Genomic DNA, 19,952 nt, shown 5'->3' on the forward strand with positions numbered 1-19,952 from the left:
ATCTGCTAGAGCGAGCGACTATCTCAGAAGGGCACCGTACGTTGATGGGTACGGTGATTGAAAGGATTTTGTCCGCCGAAAGCGGGTTGCATGAAGCCTTTATGAGTCTACTGACGGGTTTTGAGGTACGTGAAATGATGTAAATTTTTGACAGTACCGCACATTTTTAGGTGTGCCCTGTGTGGATAGTAGCCCCTCAGACTCTGGTTGTCATCAAAAATGGCGGTAAACAGGGGATCATAGTCCCAGATAATACGCCTGTATGCGTAGGTGGTTGAAGCTCTGGTGGCTAGACAGACTGATGGGTTTGCCGAACTAAAGCGGCAACTGGGTGCGGCAGATGCAGACATCATGCTTGTTAACAAGCGGCTTGACGAGGCACAGGGTAGGTGATTTTTCTGGTGAATGTCACATAGTAAGAGCAGCATGATGCATGTATCTTTAATATGTTGTGACTGCAGATGGAGCTGCCACTGTGGAGACCCTTCGGGCGGAGCTTGCCCGAGCCAAGGAGCAATCAAGGAGTAGTAATGCGGCCGCTTTAAAGGCGGCCGAAGAGTTAAGGGCCAAACAGGCCGCACAATTTGGGAGCAAAGAAAAAATTGCCAAGATGGCCGTGGAGTTAAAAGATGCTACTGACCATTACCGGCTTCTTGAAGAAGAAAAACGGGTGAAGGCGACGGACCTGGAGAAGGCCCGGGTGGCTGCCAAGGAAGCCCACTCCAAAATTATAGCGACGAAGGAGGAGCTGAATCAAGCTGCGGCTATGGAGTTCTGTGGATGAGTACATGGATTGTTGGAAATATGCCCTAGAGGCAATAATAAAATGGCTATTATTGTATTTCCTTGTTCATGCTAATTGTCTATTGTTCATGCTATAATTGCATTAACCAGAAACCGTAATACATGTGTGAATACATAGACCACAACATGTCCCTAGTAAGCCTCTAGTTGACTAGCTTGTTGATCAATAGATGGTCATGGTTTCCTGACAATGGACATTGGATGTCATTGATAATGGGATCACATCATTAGGAGAATGATGTGATGGACAAGACCCAATCCAAAGCCTAGCACAAGATCGTATAGTTCGTCTGCTAAAGCTTTTCTAATGTCAAGTATCATTTCCTTAGACCATGAGATTGTGCAACTCCCGGATACCGTAGGAATGCTTTGGGTGTACCAAACGCCACAACGTAACTGGGTGGCTATAAAGGTGCACTACGGGTATCTTCGAAAGTGTCTGTTGGGTTGGCACGAATCGAGACTGGGATTTGTCACTCTGTGTAAACGAAGAGGTATCTCTAGGCCCACTAGGTAGGACATCATCATAATGTGCACAATGTGACCAAGGAGTTGATCACAGGATGATGTGTTACGGAACGAGTAAAGAGACTTGCCGGTAACGATATTGAACAAGGTATCGGAATACCGACGATTGAATCTCGGGCAAGTACTATACCGGTAGACAAAGGGAATTGTATACGGGATTGACTGAATCCTTGACATCATGGTTCATCCGATGAGATCATCGTGGAACATGTGGGAGCCAACATGGGTATCCAGATCCCGCTGTTGGTTATTGACCAGAGAGATGTCTCGGTCATGTCTGCATTATTCCCGAGCCCGTAGGGTCTACACACTTAAGGTTCGATGATGCTAGGGTTATAGGGAAAGTATGTACGCGGTTAACAAATGTTGTTCGGAGTCCCGGATGAGATCCCGGACGTCAAGAGGAGTTCCGAAATCGTCCGGAGGTGAAGATTGATATATTAGACGAAGGGTTTTGGAGTCCAGAAGTGTTCCGGAGGTACTAGGTGATGACCAGCATGACTGAAAGGTGTTTCGGGAGCCCCGGCAAGTGTTGGGGGGGCTTCATGGGCCAAGGGAAGGGGGCAAACCAGCCCACTAAGGGGTTGTGTGCCCCCCTCACCTATTCCCACGTGACCAGGGGGTTTGGGGCGCCTCATCTAGGGTTCCTACCTCCTGGCTTGGGGGCCAAGTCACCCAAGGGGGAGATCCCATCTGCCCTGGCCGCCGCCCCCCTAGGGGAAACCCTAGGGCGCCTCCCCTTGCCCTTGCCCCTATATATAGTGGAGGTTTTGGGGCTGCACAACACACAAGTCTCTCTCTCCCAAGGTGCAGCCCTTCCTCTCTCCCTCCTCATCTCTCGTAGTGCTTGGCGAAGCCCTGCTGGAGTGCTGCGCTCCTCCACCACCACCACGCCGTCGTGCTGCTACTGGATGGAGTCTTCCCCAACCTCTCCCTCTCTCCTTGCTAGATCAAGGCATGGGAGACGTCACCGGGCTGCACGTGTGTTGAACGCAGAGGCGCCGTTGTTCGGCGCTTCGATCGGAATCGACCGCGATCTGAATCACTACGAGTATGACTACCTCATCCGCGTTCTAGTAACGCTTCCGCTTAGCGATCTACAAGGGTATGTAGATGCACTCCCCATCCCCTCGTTGCTAGATTACTCCATAGATTGATCTTGGTGATGCATAGAAAATTTTAAATTTCTGCTATGATCCCCAACAGTGGCATCATGAGCTAGGTCTATGCGTAGATTCTATGCACGAGTAGAACACAAAGTATTTGTGGGCGATGATTTGTTCAATTTGCTTGTCGTTACTAGTCTTATCTTGATTCGGCGGCATTGTGGGATGAAGCGGCCCAGACCGACCTTACACGTACACTTACGTGAGACAGGTTCCACTGTCTGACATGCAATTGATGCATAAGGTGGCTGGCGGGTGTCTGTCTCTCCCACTTTAGTCAGATCGGATTCGATGAAAAGGGTCCTTATGAAGGGTAAATAGCAATTGGCATATCACCGTTGTGGTTTTGCGTAGGTAAGAAACGTTCTTGCTAGAAACCCATAGCAGCCACGTAAAACATGCAACAACAATTAGAGGACGTCTAACTTGTTTTTGCAGGGTATGCTATGTGATGTGATATGGCCAAAAGGATGTGATGAATGATATATGTGATGTAGGAGATTGATCATGTTCTTGTAATAGGAATCACGACTTGCATGTCGATGAGTATGACAACCGGCAGGAGCCATAGGAGTTGTCTTAATTTATTTATGACATGCGTGTCAATGAAAACGCCATGTAATTACTTTACCTTATTGCTAACCGTTAGCCATAGTAGTAGAAGTAATAGTTGGCGAGGCAACTTCATGAAGACATGATGATGGAGATCATGGTGTCATGCCGGTGATGATGGTGTTCGTGCCACGCATCGAAGATGGAGATCAAAGGCACAAGATGGTATTGGCCATATCATGTCACTTTATGATTTGCATGTGATGTTTATCATGTTTACATCTTATTTGCTTAGAACGACGGTAGCATAAATAAGATGATCCCTCGCAATAATTTCAAGAAAGTGTTCCCCCAAACTGTGCATTGTTGCTAAGGTCCATTGTTCCGAAGCACCACGTGATGATCGGGTGTGATAAGTTCTAACGTTCGCATACAACGGGTGTAAGCCAGATTTACACAAGCAATACACTTAGGTTAACTTGGCGAGCCTAGCATGTACAGACATGGCCTCGGAACACGGAAGACCGAAAGGTTGAACATGAGTCGTATAGTGGATACGATCAACATGAAGATGTTCACCGATGATGACTAGTCCGTCTCACGTGATGATCGGACACGGCCTAGTTGACTCGGATCATGTATCACTTAGATGACTAGAGGGATGTCTATCTAAGTGGGAGTTCATTGAATAATTTGATTAGATGAACTTAATTATCATGAACATAGTAAAAAGGTCTTTGAAATTATGTTGTAGCTCACGCTTTGGTTCTAATGTTTTAGATATGTTCCTAGAGAAAATTTAGTTGAGAGTTGACAGTAGCAATTATGCGGACTGGGTCCGTGAACTGAGGATTGTCCTCATTGCTGCACAGAAGGGTTATGTCCTTAATGCACCGCTTAGTGTGTTGAACCTCAAGCATCATCTATAGATGTTGGGAAACATCTGACATACACATTTTGATGACTACGTGATAGTTCAGTACGTAATACTAACGGTTTAGAATTGTGGCACCAAAGACGTTTTTGAAACGTCACAGAACATATGAGATGTTCCAAAGACTGAAATTGGAATTTCAGACTAGTGCCCACGTCAAGAGGTATGAGACCTCTGACAAGTTTCTTAAGCCTGCAAACTAAGGGAGAAAAACTCAATCGTTGAGCATGTGCTCAGATTGTCTGAGTACTGCAATCGCTTGAATTGAGTGGGAGTTAATCTTCCAGATGAGATAGTGATGGTTCTCCATAGTCACTTCTACCAAGATATTGGAGCTTTGTGATGAACTATAACATATCAGGGATAGACATGATGATCCTTGAGCAACTTGCGATGTTTGACACCGCGGAAGTAGAAATCAAGTAGGAGCATCAATTGTTGATGGTTAAACCACTAGTTTCAAGAAGGGCAAGGGAAAGAAGGGATACTTCATGAGACGGCAAATCAGTTGCTGCTCTAGTGAAGAAACCCAATGTTGAACCAAACCCGAGACTAAGTGCTTCTATAATGAGGGGAACGGTCACTGAAGCAAAACTACCCTAGATACTTGGTAGATGAGAAGGCTGGCAAGGTCGACAGAAGTATTTTGGATCTACGTCATATTATTGTGTACTTTACTAGTACTGCTAGCAGCACCAGGGTAATAAATACCGGTTCGGTTGCTAAGCGTTAGTAACTCGAAATAAAAGGCTGCGAAGACTAGCTAAAGGTGAGATGACGATATGTGTTGGAAGTGTTTCCAAGGTTGATGTGATCAAACATCGCACGCTCCCTCTACCATCGGGATTGGTGTTAAACCGAAATTATTGTTATTTGGTGTTTGCGTTGAGCATAGACATGATTGGATTATGTTTATCGCCACATGGTTATTCATTTAAGGAGAATAATGGTTACTCTGTTTATTTGAATAATACCTTCAATGGTCTTGCACCTAAAATGAATGGTTTATTGAATCTCGATCATAGTGATACACATGTTCATGCCAAAAGATATAAGATAGTAATGATAGTACCACGTACTTGTGGCACTGCCATTTGAGTCATGTTGGTATAAAACGCATGAAGAAGCTCCATGTTGATGGATCTTTGGACTCACTCGTTTTTGAAAAGATTGAGACAGGCGAACCATGTCTGTTGGTAGATATGCATGAAGAAACTCCATGCAGATGGATCATTTGGACTCACTTGATTTTGAATCACTTGAGACATGCAAATCATACCACATCGGCAAGATGACTGAAAGGCCTCGTTTTCAGTAAGATGGAACAAGAAAGCAACTTTTGTTGGAAGTAATACATTTTGATGTGTGCAGTCCAATGAGTGCTGAGGCACGCAGTGGATATCGTTATGTTCTTACTTCACAGATGATTTGAGTAGATGCTGAGTATATTTACTTGATGAAACACAAGTCTGAATTATATAAAGGTTTAAGTAATTTCAGAGTGAAGTTGAAGATCGTCGTGACAAGATGATAAAATGTCTATGATATGATCATAGAGATGAATATCTGAGTTACGAGTTTGGCACACAATTAAGACATTCTGGAAATTGTTTCACAACTAATACCGCCTGGACCACCATAGTGTGATGGTGTGTCCGAACATCACAACTGCACCCTATTAGATATGGTGCATACCATTATGTCTCTTATCGAATTACCACTATTGTTTATGGGTTAGGCATTAGAGACAACCGCACTCACTTTAAATAGGGGACCACACAATTCCGTTGAGACGACACCGTATGAACTATGGTTTAGAGAAACCTAAGCTGTCGTTTCTTAAAAGTTTGGGGCTGCGATGCTTATGTGAAAAAGTTTCAGGCTGATAAGCTCGAACCCAAAGCGGATAAATGCATCTTCATAGAATACCCAAAAATAGTTGGGTATACCTCCTATTTCAGATCTGAAAGCAAAAGTGATTGTTTCTAGAAACGGGTCCTTTCTCGAGGAAAAGTTTCTCTCGAAAGAATTGAGTGGGAGGATGGTGGAGACTTGATGAGGTTATTGAACTGTCACTTCAACTAGTGTGTAGCAGGGCACAGGAAGTTGTTCCTGTGGCACCTACACCATTGAAGTGGAAGCTTATGATAGTGACCATGAAACTTCGGAGCAAGTCACTACCAAACCTCATAGGTCGACAAGGATGCATACTACTTCAGAGTGGTACGTAATCGTGTCTTGGAAGTCATGTTGCTAGACAACAATGAACCTACGAGCTATGGAGAAGTGATGGTGGGCCCAGATTCTGAAGAATGGCTCGAGGCCATAAAATTCGAGAGAGGATCCATGTATAAAAGAAAGTATAGACTTTGAAAGAACCACTTGATGGTCGTAAGGCTGTTGGGTGCAGATGGATTTTAAAAGGAAGGCAGACAATGATGGTAAGTGTCACCATTAAGAAAGCTCGACTTGTCGTTAAGATGTTTCCCGACAAGTTCAAGGAGTTGACTACGATGAGACTTTCTCACTCGTAGCGATGCTAAGAGTCTGTTGGAATTATGTTAGCAGTTACTGCATTATTTATGAAATCTTACAGATAGGATGTAAAAAACATTGTTTCCTCGACATTTTTCTTGAGGAAAGGTTGTATGTGATACAACCAGAAGGTTTTGTTAATCCTGAAAGATGCTGAAAAGTATGCAAAGCTCCAACAATCCTTCTAAGGACTGGAGTAAGCATCTCAGAGTTGGAATGTATGCTTTGATGAGATGATCAAAGATTTTGGGTTTATACAAAGTTTATGAGAAACTTGTATTTCCAAAGAAGTGAGTGGGAGCACTATAGAATTTTTGATGAGTATATGTTGTTAACATATTGTAGATCAGAAATGATGTAGAATTTCTGGAAAGCATGCAGGGTTAATTGAAAAGAGTTTTTCAATGGAAAATCTGGATTAAGCTACTTGAACATTGAGCATCAAGATCTATAATGATAGATCAAAAACGCTTAATAGTACTTTCGAATGAATACATACCGTGACAAGATTTTGAAGGAGTTCAAAATAGATCAGCAAAGAAGGAGTTCTTAGCTGTGTTACAAGGTGTGAATATTGAGTAAGACTCAAGACCTGACCACGGCAGAAGAGAGAGAAAAGACGAAGGTCGTCCCCTATGCTTTAGACGTAGGCTCTACAGTATGCTATGTTGTGTACCGCACCTGAAGTGCGCCTTGCCATGAGTCAGTCAAGGGGTACAAGAGTGATCCAGGAATGGATCACACGACAGCGGTCGAACTTATCCTTAGTAACTAGTGGACTAAGCAATTTTCTCGATTATGGAGGTGGTAAAAGAGTTTGTCATAAAGGGTTACGTCGATGCAAACTTTGACACTAATCCGGATGACTCTAAGTAGTGAACCGGATTCGTATAGTAGAACAGTTATTTGGAATAGCTCCAAGTAGCGTGTGGTACCTACATCTACAAGATGACATAGAGATTTGTAAAGCACACATGGATCTGAAAGGTTCAGACTCATTGACTAATAAACCTCTCTCACAAGCAAGATATGAACAAACCCCATGGGTGTTGGATTCATTGCAATCACATAGTGATGTGAACCAGATTATTGACTCTAGTGCAAGTGGGAGACTGTTGGAAATATGCCCTAGAGGCAATAATAAAATGGTTATTATTGTATTTCCTTGTTTATGATAATTGTCTATTGTTCATGCTATAATTGTATTAACCGAAAACCGTAATACATGTGTGAATACATAGACCACAACATGTCCCTAGTAAGCCTCTAGTTGACTAGCTCGTTGATCAATAGATGGTCATAGTTTCCTGACCATGGACATTGGATGTCATTGATAATGGGATCACATCATTAGGAGAATGATGTGATGGACAAGACCCAATCCTAAGCCTAGCACAAGATCGTATAGTTCGTCTGCTAAAGCTTTTCTAATGTCAAGTATCATTTCCTTAGACCATGAGATTGTGCAACTCCCGGATATCGTAGGAATGCTTTGGGTGTACCAAACGCCACAACGTAACTGGGTGGCTATAAAGGTGCACTACGGGTATCTCTGAAAGTGTCTGTTGGGTTGGCACGAATCGAGACTGGGATTTGTCACTCCGTGTAAACGGAGAGGTATCTCTGGGCCCACTCGGTAGGACATCATCATAATGTGCACAATGTGACCAAGGAGTTGATCATGGGATGATGTGTTACAGAACGAGTAAAGAGACTTGCCGGTAACGAGATTGAACAAGGTATCGGGATACCGACGATCGAATCTCGGGCAAGTACTATATCGGTAGACAAAGGGAATTGTATACAGGATTGACTGAATCCTTGACATCGTGGTTCATCCAATGAGATCATCCTGGAACATGTGGGAGCCAACATGGGTATCCAGATCCCGCTGTTGGTTATTGACCAGAGAGATGTCTCAGCCATGTCTGCATTATTCCCGAGCCCGTAGGGTCTACACACTTAAGGTTCGATGATGCTAGGGTTATAGGGAAAGTATGTATTTGGTTACGAATGTTGTTTGGAATCCTGGATGAGATCCTAGATGTCATGAGCAGTTCAGGAATGGTCCGGAGGTGAAGATTGATATATTGGATGAAGGGTTTTGGTGTCCGGAAGTGTTCCGGAGGTACCTGGTGATGACCAGCATGACCGAAAGGTGTTTCGGGAGCCCCGGCAAGTGTTGGGGAGCTTCATGGGCCAAGGGAAGAGGGCAAACCAGCCCACTAAGGGGTTGTGGGCCCCCCTCACCTATTCCCATGTGACCAGGGGGTTTGGGGCGCCCCATCTAGGGTTCCCACCTCCTGGTTTGGGGGCCAAGTCACCCAAGGGGGAGATCACATCTGCCCTAGCCGCCCCCCCTAGGGGAAACCCTAGGGCGCCTACCCTTGCCATTGCCCCTATATATAGTGGAGGTTTTGGGGATGCACAACACACGAGTCTCTCTCTCCCAAGGTGCAGCCCTACCTCTCTCCCTCCTCGTCTCTCGTAGTGCTTGGTGAAGCCCTGCTGGAGTACCGCGCTCCTGCACCACCACCACGCCGTTGTGTTGCTGCTGGACGGAGTCTTCCCCAACCTCTCCCTCTCTCCTTGCTGGATCAAGGCATGGAAGACGTCACCGGGCTGCACATGTGTTGAACGCGGAGGCGTCGTTGTTCAGCGCTTAGATCAGAATCGACCGCGATCTGAATCGCTACGAGTATGACTACCTCATCCGCGTTCTAGTAATGCTTCCGCTTAGCGATCTACAAGGGTATGTAGATGCACTCCCTTTCCCCTCGTTGCTAGATTACTCCATAGATTGATCTTGGTGATGCATAGAAAATTTTAAATTTCTGCTACGATCCCCAACATGGATTTGGCCGCAAAAATGCTGCGGATGCGACCGAGTACTTCAAGGATCAGAAAGGTCCTGAAGTGGAGAAGCTGTTCTGGTCACAGTTTCACGCTCCAGTCCACCCGCTGTTGCTGAATGAGTGATTGACCGGTTGGGCTGAGCTCCATAGATTATCCGGACTGGCCATGAGGTCCATTGTGGATCATTTGTGGCCAGGAGGGCCAAGGCCGAATAGCTACTTTAGCTTAGTGCAACAATTCCTTGGCGTTGTGCCACGCATCGATGATGTAAAGAGGTCGGCGTGCATAGAAGGCTCGCGGATGGCCCTTGCCCGTGTCAAAACATACTGGGCGGAGATGGATGCCACCACTGTTGCGGCACAGGGTTCGGCCATAGGCCGAGTGGCTGCCGAGCACTACTTTGAAGAAGTTCTTGAAGGCGCTCGTTCGATAGAGGCTTAGTGCTCGAAGAATATTATGTTTGAGTGACATGTATTCCCATTGTAAAAACAATGTTTTATTGATTTTATCAAGGCTGTATTTATACTTTTACCCGAAAGTACTATGATGCCTCATGTGCGGCCGTTTATGATATATGTATATAACCTGAAAGATGGCAGTCGTCGGCTTCAGCCCCCATGCATATAATGTGGGGGTGTTCACAGAAGACGCATGTTCACATTTGATCCAACGTCTTGGTCCATTATGGAGGTGATAGCGCAGCGAACTAGGCAATCGGACTATAATGCTTTAACACTTTCACTTAGCCAAAGGAGTTTGACAGTGGGGCTACTATATAGCCCCTGGTGGCTCCGCACTCATCCGAATTCGGGGTGCATACATGCCTGGCCGGGAAACGGCCCTTCGTTAAGGCGGAGGAATCCCGAATATTCTTCTAGGTCATCGAGTGGTTGACCAGTCTCACGCTATATCATGACAGTCAGTTTTCGGCTTTCTCTACTGAGGTGCTCGTCTGGATGAACCAGGGCACAATCGCAGTAGTTCTCCTGGTGCCGCTTTAGCCGATGGAGCGGAACGTAAGGTAGCAAAACACAGGAGCCGGGCAAACCCAAATTTGACCAAAGACATGATTCGGAGTTGATGCATATAAGGCCAAACTCGCAACGTCGAACACTCCCTAAGGTATTCGGTCTTTATGATGTAAACCGGGCTTAAGCAGTGCCCTTTGTAATAAGCCCCTGGTGTACAGGTACGTGCAGTATTCTGACGTGGCATCATGCCAATACGTCAGCATCCTTCTCAATTGTACTGAGAATCCGGGGGATGTGTATCAACAAGAGACAGTAAAAAAATATTTACGCAGGGTCTTAATCTAAAAAGAATCCTTGGAATGGGTCCCTGCTGCACGTCTGCACCTGTGTCTCCGTTGTGCCGTATCCTGGACGGGTGTAGCACGATGGTCATCTGTAAAAGAGAGGAACTTAGTTGACAAGTTGTCGTGCAAAAAGGTAGGTTTTACTAAAGAAACCATGTACAATTCAAGATGAGTAAAGTTGAGCCTAATTTCCACTTGTTTGCGCGCGTTGAGCCCCTTGTATTGTAATAGGGGTATAGCCATCAAACCTGTATCGATTACATATAGCTGCACCAGACTCGTCTAACCGCGTCCGTGGTCTTAACGACCTATCAGATGCTTTAGTCGTAAGGCAGCCGCACGGTCTTCCGCGCGCAAGGAGCGCTCAATATTTACATTTACTATAATGATGTTGTGCGGACCGGGCATCTTAAGCATGAGAGAAGCATAATGCGGTATTGCGTTAAAGCGAGCGAAATCTTTGCGTCCGAGTAGTGCTTGATAACCACTTTGGAACGGAGCAATGTGGAATGTTAAAGTTTCACTGCGGAAGTTATCAGGAAAGCTGATATAACCTCTAGTAGCAGGGAACCCATGCAATCGGCCTCTGGGCCTGGCATTACTCCTTTAAAGGTAGTATTGTTGTGGCTAATTTTTGTTGGGTCTATCCCCTTTTTGCGGACTGTGTCCTGATATATCAGGTTTAGACTGCTGCCGCCGTCCATCAGGACTCGTGTGAAGTGGTATCCGTCAATTATTGGGTCTAATACCAAGGCAGCCCATCCTGCACGCCGGATACTTGCCGAGTAATCCTGATGGTCGAAGGTGATCGGTTGGGACGACCAGTGGCAGAACTCCGCGGTTATAGGCCCTAGGGCATGTGTCCCTAGGAGTGCTGCTTTGTTTCTCCCCTTTGTCACGTGTAACACGTTTACTGTTTTGACTTCTGGTGGGAATTTCTTCTGTTCCCCAGTCCTTTTCTTGCGAGGCTCGTCCTCGTCTTCGCTTGGTGTATCCTGCCCCTTATGTTCGGCGTTGAGCTTGCCAGACTGCTTGAAGACCCAACATTCTCTATGGGTATGATTTGCAGGTTTATCGGGGATGCTATGGATCTGACATATTTGGTCCAGAATCTTGTTTAGGCTAGACAGTTCGTCTCTGTTGCCTTTGGAGGGCAGCTTTTGCTAACCTTGCCGAGAGCTTCTGAATCCGGCGTTTACCGCCGTGCTCTTCGGGCTACCTTCTTTATTCTGGCGCTTGCTTTTGCTGCGTCGTGATTTCCCGTTTCCGGCCCTGACTTCGGATGTAGTTGGTGTTGGAAATATGCCCTAGAGGCAATAATAAAAGTATTATTATATTTCATTGTTCATGATAATTGTCTTTTATTCATGCTATAACTGTATTATCCGGAAATCGTAATACACGTGTGAATACTTAGACCACACTATGTCCCTGGTAAGCCTCTAGTTGACCAGCTCGTTGTGATCAACAGATAGTCATGGTTTCCTGACTATGGACATTGGATGTCGTTGATAACAGGATCACATCATTAGGAGAATGATGTGATGGACAAGACCCAATCCTAAGCATAGCATAAAAGATCGTGTAGTTCGTTTTGCTAGAGCTTTGCAAGTGTCAAGTATCTCTTCCTTCGACCATGAGATCGTGTAACTCCCGGATACCGTAAGAGTGCCTTGGGTGTATCAAACGTCACAACGTAACTGGGTGACTATAAAGGTGCATTACAGGTATCTCCGAAAGTAGCTGTTGGGTTGACACGGATCGAGACTGGGATTTGTCACTCCGTATGACGGAGAGGTATCTCTGGGCCCACTCGGTAATGCATCATCATATTGAGCTCAATGTGACCAAGGTGTTGGACACAGGATCATGCATTACGGTACGAGTAAAGTGACTTGCCGGTAACGAGACTAAACAAGGTATTGGGATACTGACGATCGAGTCTCGGGCAAGTAACGTACCGATTGACAAAGGGAATTGCATACAGGGTTTGATCGAATCCTCGACATAGTGGTTCATCCGATGACAACATCGAGGAGCATGTGGGAGCCATCATGGGTATCCAGATCCCGCTGATGGTTATTGACTGAGAGCGTCTCGGTCATGTCTACATGTCTCCCGAACCCGTAGGGTCTACACACTTAAGGTTCGGTGACGCTAGGGTTATGAAGATATGGATATGCAGAAACCCGAATGTTGTTCGGAGTCCCGGATGAGATCTCAGACGTCACGAGGAGTTCCGGAATGGTCCGGAGGTAAAGAATTATATATAGGAAGTGCTATTTCGGGCATAGTTTCGGGGTTATCGGTATTGTACCGGGACCACCGGAAAGGTCCCGGGGGTCCACCGGGTGGGGCCACCTGTCCCGGGGGGCCACACGGGCTGTAGGGGGTGCTCCTTGGCCATCATGGGCCAAGGGCACCAGCCCCTATAGGCCCATGCGCCTAGGGTTTCCCCCTAGGAGGAGTCCTAGTGGTGGAAGGCACCCCTAGGTGCCTTGGGGGGGAGGGAAACCTCCCCTAGGCCGCCGCCCCCCTAGTAGATCTCATCTACTAGGGCCGGCGCCCCCCATGGCACCCCTATATATAGTGGGGGAGAGGAGGGACTTCATACACCAGCCCCTGGCGCCTCCACCTCCCCCCGTTACGTCTCTCCCTCGTAGTCTCGGCGAAGCCCTGCTGCTGTGACGCCCTGCATCCACCACCACGCCGTCGTGCTGCTGGATCTTCATCAACCTCTCCTTCCCCCTTGCTGGATCAAGAAGGAGGAGACGTCTCCCGTCCCGTACGTGTGTTGAACGCGGAGGTGCCGTCCGTTCGGCGCTGGTCATCGGTGATTTGGATCACGTCGAGTACGACTACATCATCACCTTGCAAGCTTCTGCACGCGATCTACAAGTGGTATGTAGATGCAAAATCTCTCCCTAGACTCGTTGCTTAGATGAACTCATAGATGGATCTTGGTGAAACCGTAGGAAAAATTTTAATTTTCTGCAACGTTCCCCAACAGTGGCATCATGAGCTAGGTCTATGCGTAGTTCTCTTTGCACGAGTAGAACACAACTTTGTTGTGGGCGTGGATTTTGTCATCTTACTTGCCTCTACTAGTCTTTTCTTGCTCAACGGTATTGTGGGATGAAGCGGCCCGGACCAACCTTACACGTACACTTACGTGAGACCGGTTCCACCGACTGACATGCACAAGTTGCATAAGGTGGCTGGCGGGTGTCTGTCTCTCCCACCTTAGTTGGAGCGGAATCGATGAACAGGACCCTTATGAAGGGTAAATAGAAGTTGACAAAATCACGTTGTGGTGATTCGTAGGTAAGAAAACGTTCTTGCTAGAACCCAATTGCAGCCACGTAAAAGATGCAACAACAATTAGAGGACGTCTAACTTGTTTTTGCAGCGATTGATCATGTGATGTGATATGGCCAGAAGTTGTGATGAATAATGAATTGTGATGTATGAGATCATGTTCTTTGTAATAGGACACCCGACTTGCATGTCGATGAGTATGACAACCGGCAGGAGCCATAGGAGTTGTCATTATTGTTTGTATGACCTGCGTGTCATTGAATAACGTCATGTAAACTACTTTACTTTATTGCTAAACGTTAGTCATAGAAGTAGAAGTAGTCGTTGGCGTGACAACTTCATGAAGACACGATGATGGAGATCATGATGATGGAGATCATGGTGTCAAGCCGGTGACAAGATGATCATGGAGCCCCGAAGATGAAGATCAATGGAGCTATATGATATTGGCCATATCATGTCACAACTATATAATTGCATGTGATGTTTATTATGTATTATGCATCTTGTTTACTTAGGACGACGGTAGTAAATAAGATGATCCCTTATAAAATTTCAAGAAGTGTTCTCCCCTAACTGTGCACCGTTGCTACAGTTCGTCGCTTCTAAGCACCACGTGATGATCGGGTGTGATGGATTCTTACGTTCACATACAACGGGTGTAAGACAGTTTTACATAGCGAAAACACTTAGGGTTAACTTGACGAGCCTAGCATGTGCAGACATGGCCTCGGAACACGGAGACCGAAAGGTCGAACACGAATCGTATAGAAGATACGATCAACATGAGAATGTTCACCGACGATGACTAGTCCGTCTCACGTGATGATCGGACACGGGCTAGTCGACTCGGATCGTGTAACACTTAGATGACTAAAAGGGATGTCTAATCTAAGTGGGAGTTCATAATTTGATTAGAACTTTATTATCATGAACTTAGTCTAAAACCTTTGCAAATATGTCTTGTAGATCAATGGCCAACGCTAATGTCAACATGAACTTCAACGCGTTCCTAGAGAAAACCAAGCTGAAAGATGATGGCAGCAACTATACGGACTGGGTCCGGAACCTGAGGATCATCCTCATAGCTGCCAGGAAACAATATGTCCTAGAAGGACCACTAGGTGACGCTCCCGTCCCAGAGAACCAAGACATTATGAATGCTTGGCAAACTCGCGCTGATGATTACTCCCTCGTTCAGTGCGGCATGCTTTACAGCTTAGAACCGGGGCTCCAAAAGCGTTTTGAGCATCACGGAGCATATGAGATGTTCGAAGAGCTGAAACTAGTTTTTCAAGCTCATGCCCGGGTCGAGAGATATGATGTCTCCGACAAGTTCTACAGTTGTAAGATGGAGGAGAACAGTTCTGTCAGTGAGCACATCCTAAAGATGTCTGGGTTGCACAACCGTATGACCCAGCTGAACATTAACCTCCCAGATGAGGCGGTCATTGACAGAATCCTCCAGTCGCTCCCACCAAGCTACAAGAGCTTTGTGATGAACTACAACATGCAGGGAATGGAAAAGACCATTCCTGAAGTGTTCTCGATGCTGAAGTCAGCAGAGGCTAAAATCAAGAAAGAACATCAAGTGTTGATGGTCAATAAGACCACTAAGTTCAAGAAGGGCAAGGGTAAGAAGAACTTCAAGAAGGACGGCAAAGATGTTGCCGCGCCTGGTAAGCCAGTTACCGGGAAGAAGTCAAAGAATGGACCCAAGCCTGAGACTGAGTGCTTTTATTGCAAGGGGAAGGGTCACTGGAAGCGGAACTGCCCCAAATACTTAGCGGATAAGAGGGCCGACAACACCAAAGGTATATTTGATATACATGTGATTGATGTGTACCTTACCAGTAATCGTAGTAACTCCTGGGTATTTGATACCGGTGCCGTTGCTCATATTTGTAACTCACAGCAGGAGCTGCGGAATAAACGGAGACTGGCAAAGGACGAGGTGACGATGCGCGTCGGGAATGGTTCCAGAGTCGATGTGATCGCCGTCGGCACGCTGCCTCTACATTTACCTACGGGATTAGTTTTGAACCTTAATAATTGTTATTTAGTGCCAAGTTTGAGCATGAACATTGTATCAGGATCTCGTTTAATACGAGATGGCTACTCATTTAAGTCTGAGAATAATGGTTGTTCGATTTATATGAGAGATATGTTTTATGGTCATGCTCCGATGGTCAATGGTTTATTCTTAATGAATCTCGAGCGTAATATTACACATGTTCATAGTGTAGATGCCAAAAGATTTAAAGTTGATAACGATAGTCCCACATACTTGTGGCACTGCCGCCTTGGTCACATTGGTGTCAAGCGCATGAAGAAGCTCCATGCCGATGGACTTTTAGAGTCTCTTGATTATGAATCGTTTGACACGTGCGAACCATGCCTCTTGGGAAAAATGACCAAGACTCCGTTCTCCGGAACAATGGAACGAGCAACCAACTTGTTGGAAATCATACATACCGATGTGTGCGGTCCAATGAGCGTTGAGGCTCGTGGAGGATATCGTTATGTTCTCACTCTCACAGATGACTTGAGTAGATATGGGTATGTCTACTTAATGAAACACAAGTCTGAGACCTTTGAAAAGTTCAAGGAATTTCAGAATGAGGTGGAGAATCAACGTGACCGAAAGATAAAATTCTTACGATCAGATCGTGGAGGAGAATACTTAAGTCACGAATTTGGTACACACTTAAAGAAATGTGGAATCGTTTCACAGCTCACGCCGCCTGGAACACCTCAGCGAAACGGTGTGTCCGAACGTCGTAATCGCACTCTATTGGATATGGTGCGGTCTATGATGTCCCTTACCGATTTACCGCTATCATTTTGGGGATACGCTCTAGAGACAGCTACATTCACTTTAAATAGGGCACCGTCTAAATCCGTTGAGACGACACCGTATGAATTATGGTTTGGAAAGAAACCTAAGCTGTCGTTTCTAAAAGTTTGGGGATGCGAAGCTTATGTCAAGAAACTTCAACCTGATAAGCTCGAACCCAAGTCGGAAAAATGCGTATTCATAGGATACCCTAAGGAAACTGTAGGGTATACCTTCTACTTAAGATCCGAAGGCAAGATTTTTGTTGCCAAGAACGGATGCTTTCTGGAAAAAGAGTTTCTCTCGAAAGAAGTAAGTGGGAGGAAAGTAGAACTCGATGAAGTACTACCTCTTGAGTGGGATAGTGACGCAGCACAGGAAACCGTTCCTGTGATGCCCACACCAACTGAAGAGGAAAACCATGATGATGATCAAGGTACTTTGGATCAAGTTACTGCTGAACTTCGTAGGTCCACAAGGACACGTTCCGCACCAGAGTGGTACGGCAACCCTGTCCTGGAAATCATGTTGTTAGACAACAATGAACCTTCGAACTATGAAGAAGCAATGGCGGGCCCGGATTCCAACAAATGGCTTGAAGCCATGAAATCCGAGATAGAATCCATGTATGAAAACAAAGTATGGACTTTGACAGACTTGCCCGATGATTGGCGAGCGATAGAAAACAAATGGATCTTTAAGAAGAAGACGGACGCGGATGGTAATGTTACCATCTATAAAGCTCGACTTGTCGCTAAGGGTTATCGACAGGTTCAAGGGATTGACTACGACGAGACATTCTCTCCCGTAGCGAAGCTAAAGTCCGTCTGAATCATGTTAGCAATTGCCGCATACTATGATTATGAGATATGGCAGATGGACGTCAAAACAGCATTCCTTAACGGGCATCTTAAGGAAGAACTGTATATGATGCAGCCGGAAGGTTTTGTCGATCCTCGGAACGCTAACAAAGTATGCAAGCTCCAGCGATCCATTTATGGGCTGGTGCAAGCATCTCGGAGTTGGAACATTCGCTTTGATGAGATGATCAAAGCGTTTGGGTTTATGCAGACTTATGGAGAAGCCTGCGTTTACAAGAAAGTGAGTGGGAGCTCTGTAGCATTTCTCATATTATATGTAGATGACATACTCCTGATGGGAAATAATATAGAATTTCTGGACAGCATTAAGGCCTACTTGAATAAGTGTTTTTCAATGAAGGACCTTGGAGAAGCTGCTTATATATTAGGCATCAAGATCTATAGAGATAGATCGAGACGCCTCATAGGTCTTTCACAAAGCACATACCTTGATAAGATTTTGAAGAGATTCAGAATGGATCAGTCCAAGAAGGGGTTCTTGCCTATGTTACAAGGTATGAGACTGAGCTCAGCTCAGTCACCGACCACGGCAAAAGATAAAGAAGAGATGAGTGTCATCCCCTATGCTTCAGCCATATGATCTATTATGTATGCCATGCTGTGTACCAGACCCGATGTAAACCTTGCCGTAAGTTTGGTAGCAAGATACCAAAGTAATCCCGGCAAGGAACACTGGACAGCGGTCAAGAATATCCGGAAGTACCTGAAAAGGACAAAGGACATGTTTCTCGTTTATGGAGGAGACGAAGAGCTCGTCGTAAAGGGTTACGTCGATGCTAGCTTCGACTCAGATCTGGATGACTCTAAGTCACAAACCGGATACGTGTATATGTTGAATGGTGGAGCAGTAAGCTGGTGCAACTGCAAGCAGAGCGTCGTGGCGGGATCTACGTGTGAAGCGGAGTACATGGCAGCCTCGGAGGCAGCACATGAAGCGATTTGGGTGAAGGAGTTCATCACCGACCTAGGAGTCATACCCAATGCGTCGGGGCCGATCAAACTCTTCTGTGACAACACTGGAGCTATTGCCCTCGCAAAGGAGCCCAGGTTTCACAAGAAGACCAGGCACATCAAGCGTCGTTTCAACTCCATCCGTGAAAATGTTCAAGATGGAGACATAGAGATTTGCAAAGTGCACACGGATCTGAATGTCGCAGATCCGCTGACTAAACCTCTCTCGCGTGCAAAACATGATCAACACCAGAACTCTATGGGTGTTCAATTCATCACAATGTAACTAGATTAGTGACTCTAGTGCAAGTGGGAGACTGTTGGAAATATGCCCTAGAGGCAATAATAAAAGTATTATTATATTTCATTGTTCATGATAATTGTCTTTTATTCATGCTATAACTGTATTATCCGGAAATCGTAATACACGTGTGAATACTTAGACCACACAATGTCCCTGGTAAGCCTCTAGTTGACCAGCTCGTTGTGATCAACAGATAGTCATGGTTTCCTGACTATGGACATTGGATGTCGTTGATAACGGGATCACATCATTAGGAGAATGATGTGATGGACAAGACCCAATCCTAAGCATAGCATAAAAGATCGTGTAGTTCGTTTTGCTAGAGCTTTGCAAGTGTCAAGTATCTCTTCCTTCGACCATGAGATCGTGTAACTCCCGGATACCGTAAGAGTGCCTTGGGTGTACCAAACGTCACAACGTAACTGGGTGACTATAAAGGTGCATTACAGGTATCTCCAAAAGTAGCTGTTGGGTTGACACGGATCGAGACTGGGATTTGTCACTCCGTATGACGGAGAGGTATCTCTGGGCCCACTCGGTAATGCATCATCATATTGAGCTCAATGTGACCAAGGTGTTGGACACGGGATCATGCATTACGGTACGAGTAAAGTGACTTGCCGGTAACGAGACTGAACAAGGTATTGGGATACCGACGATCGAGTCTCGGGCAAGTAACGTACCGATTGACAAAGGGAATTGCATACAGGGTTTGATCGAATCCTCGACATAGTGGTTCATCCGATGACAACATCGAGGAGCATGTGGGAGCCATCATGGGTATCCAGATCCCGCTGATGGTTATTGACTGAGAGCGTCTCGGTCATGTCTACATGTCTCCCGAACCCGTAGGGTCTACACACTTAAGGTTCGGTGACGCTAGGGTTATGAAGATATGGATATGCAGAAACCCGAATGTTGTTCGGAGTCCCGGATGAGATCCCGGACGTCACGAGGAGTTCCGGAATGGTC

Source organism: Triticum dicoccoides, chromosome 1A, assembly GCF_002162155.2.
Source record: "Triticum dicoccoides isolate Atlit2015 ecotype Zavitan chromosome 1A, WEW_v2.0, whole genome shotgun sequence".
In the NCBI taxonomy this organism is placed as follows: domain Eukaryota; kingdom Viridiplantae; phylum Streptophyta; class Magnoliopsida; order Poales; family Poaceae; genus Triticum; species Triticum dicoccoides.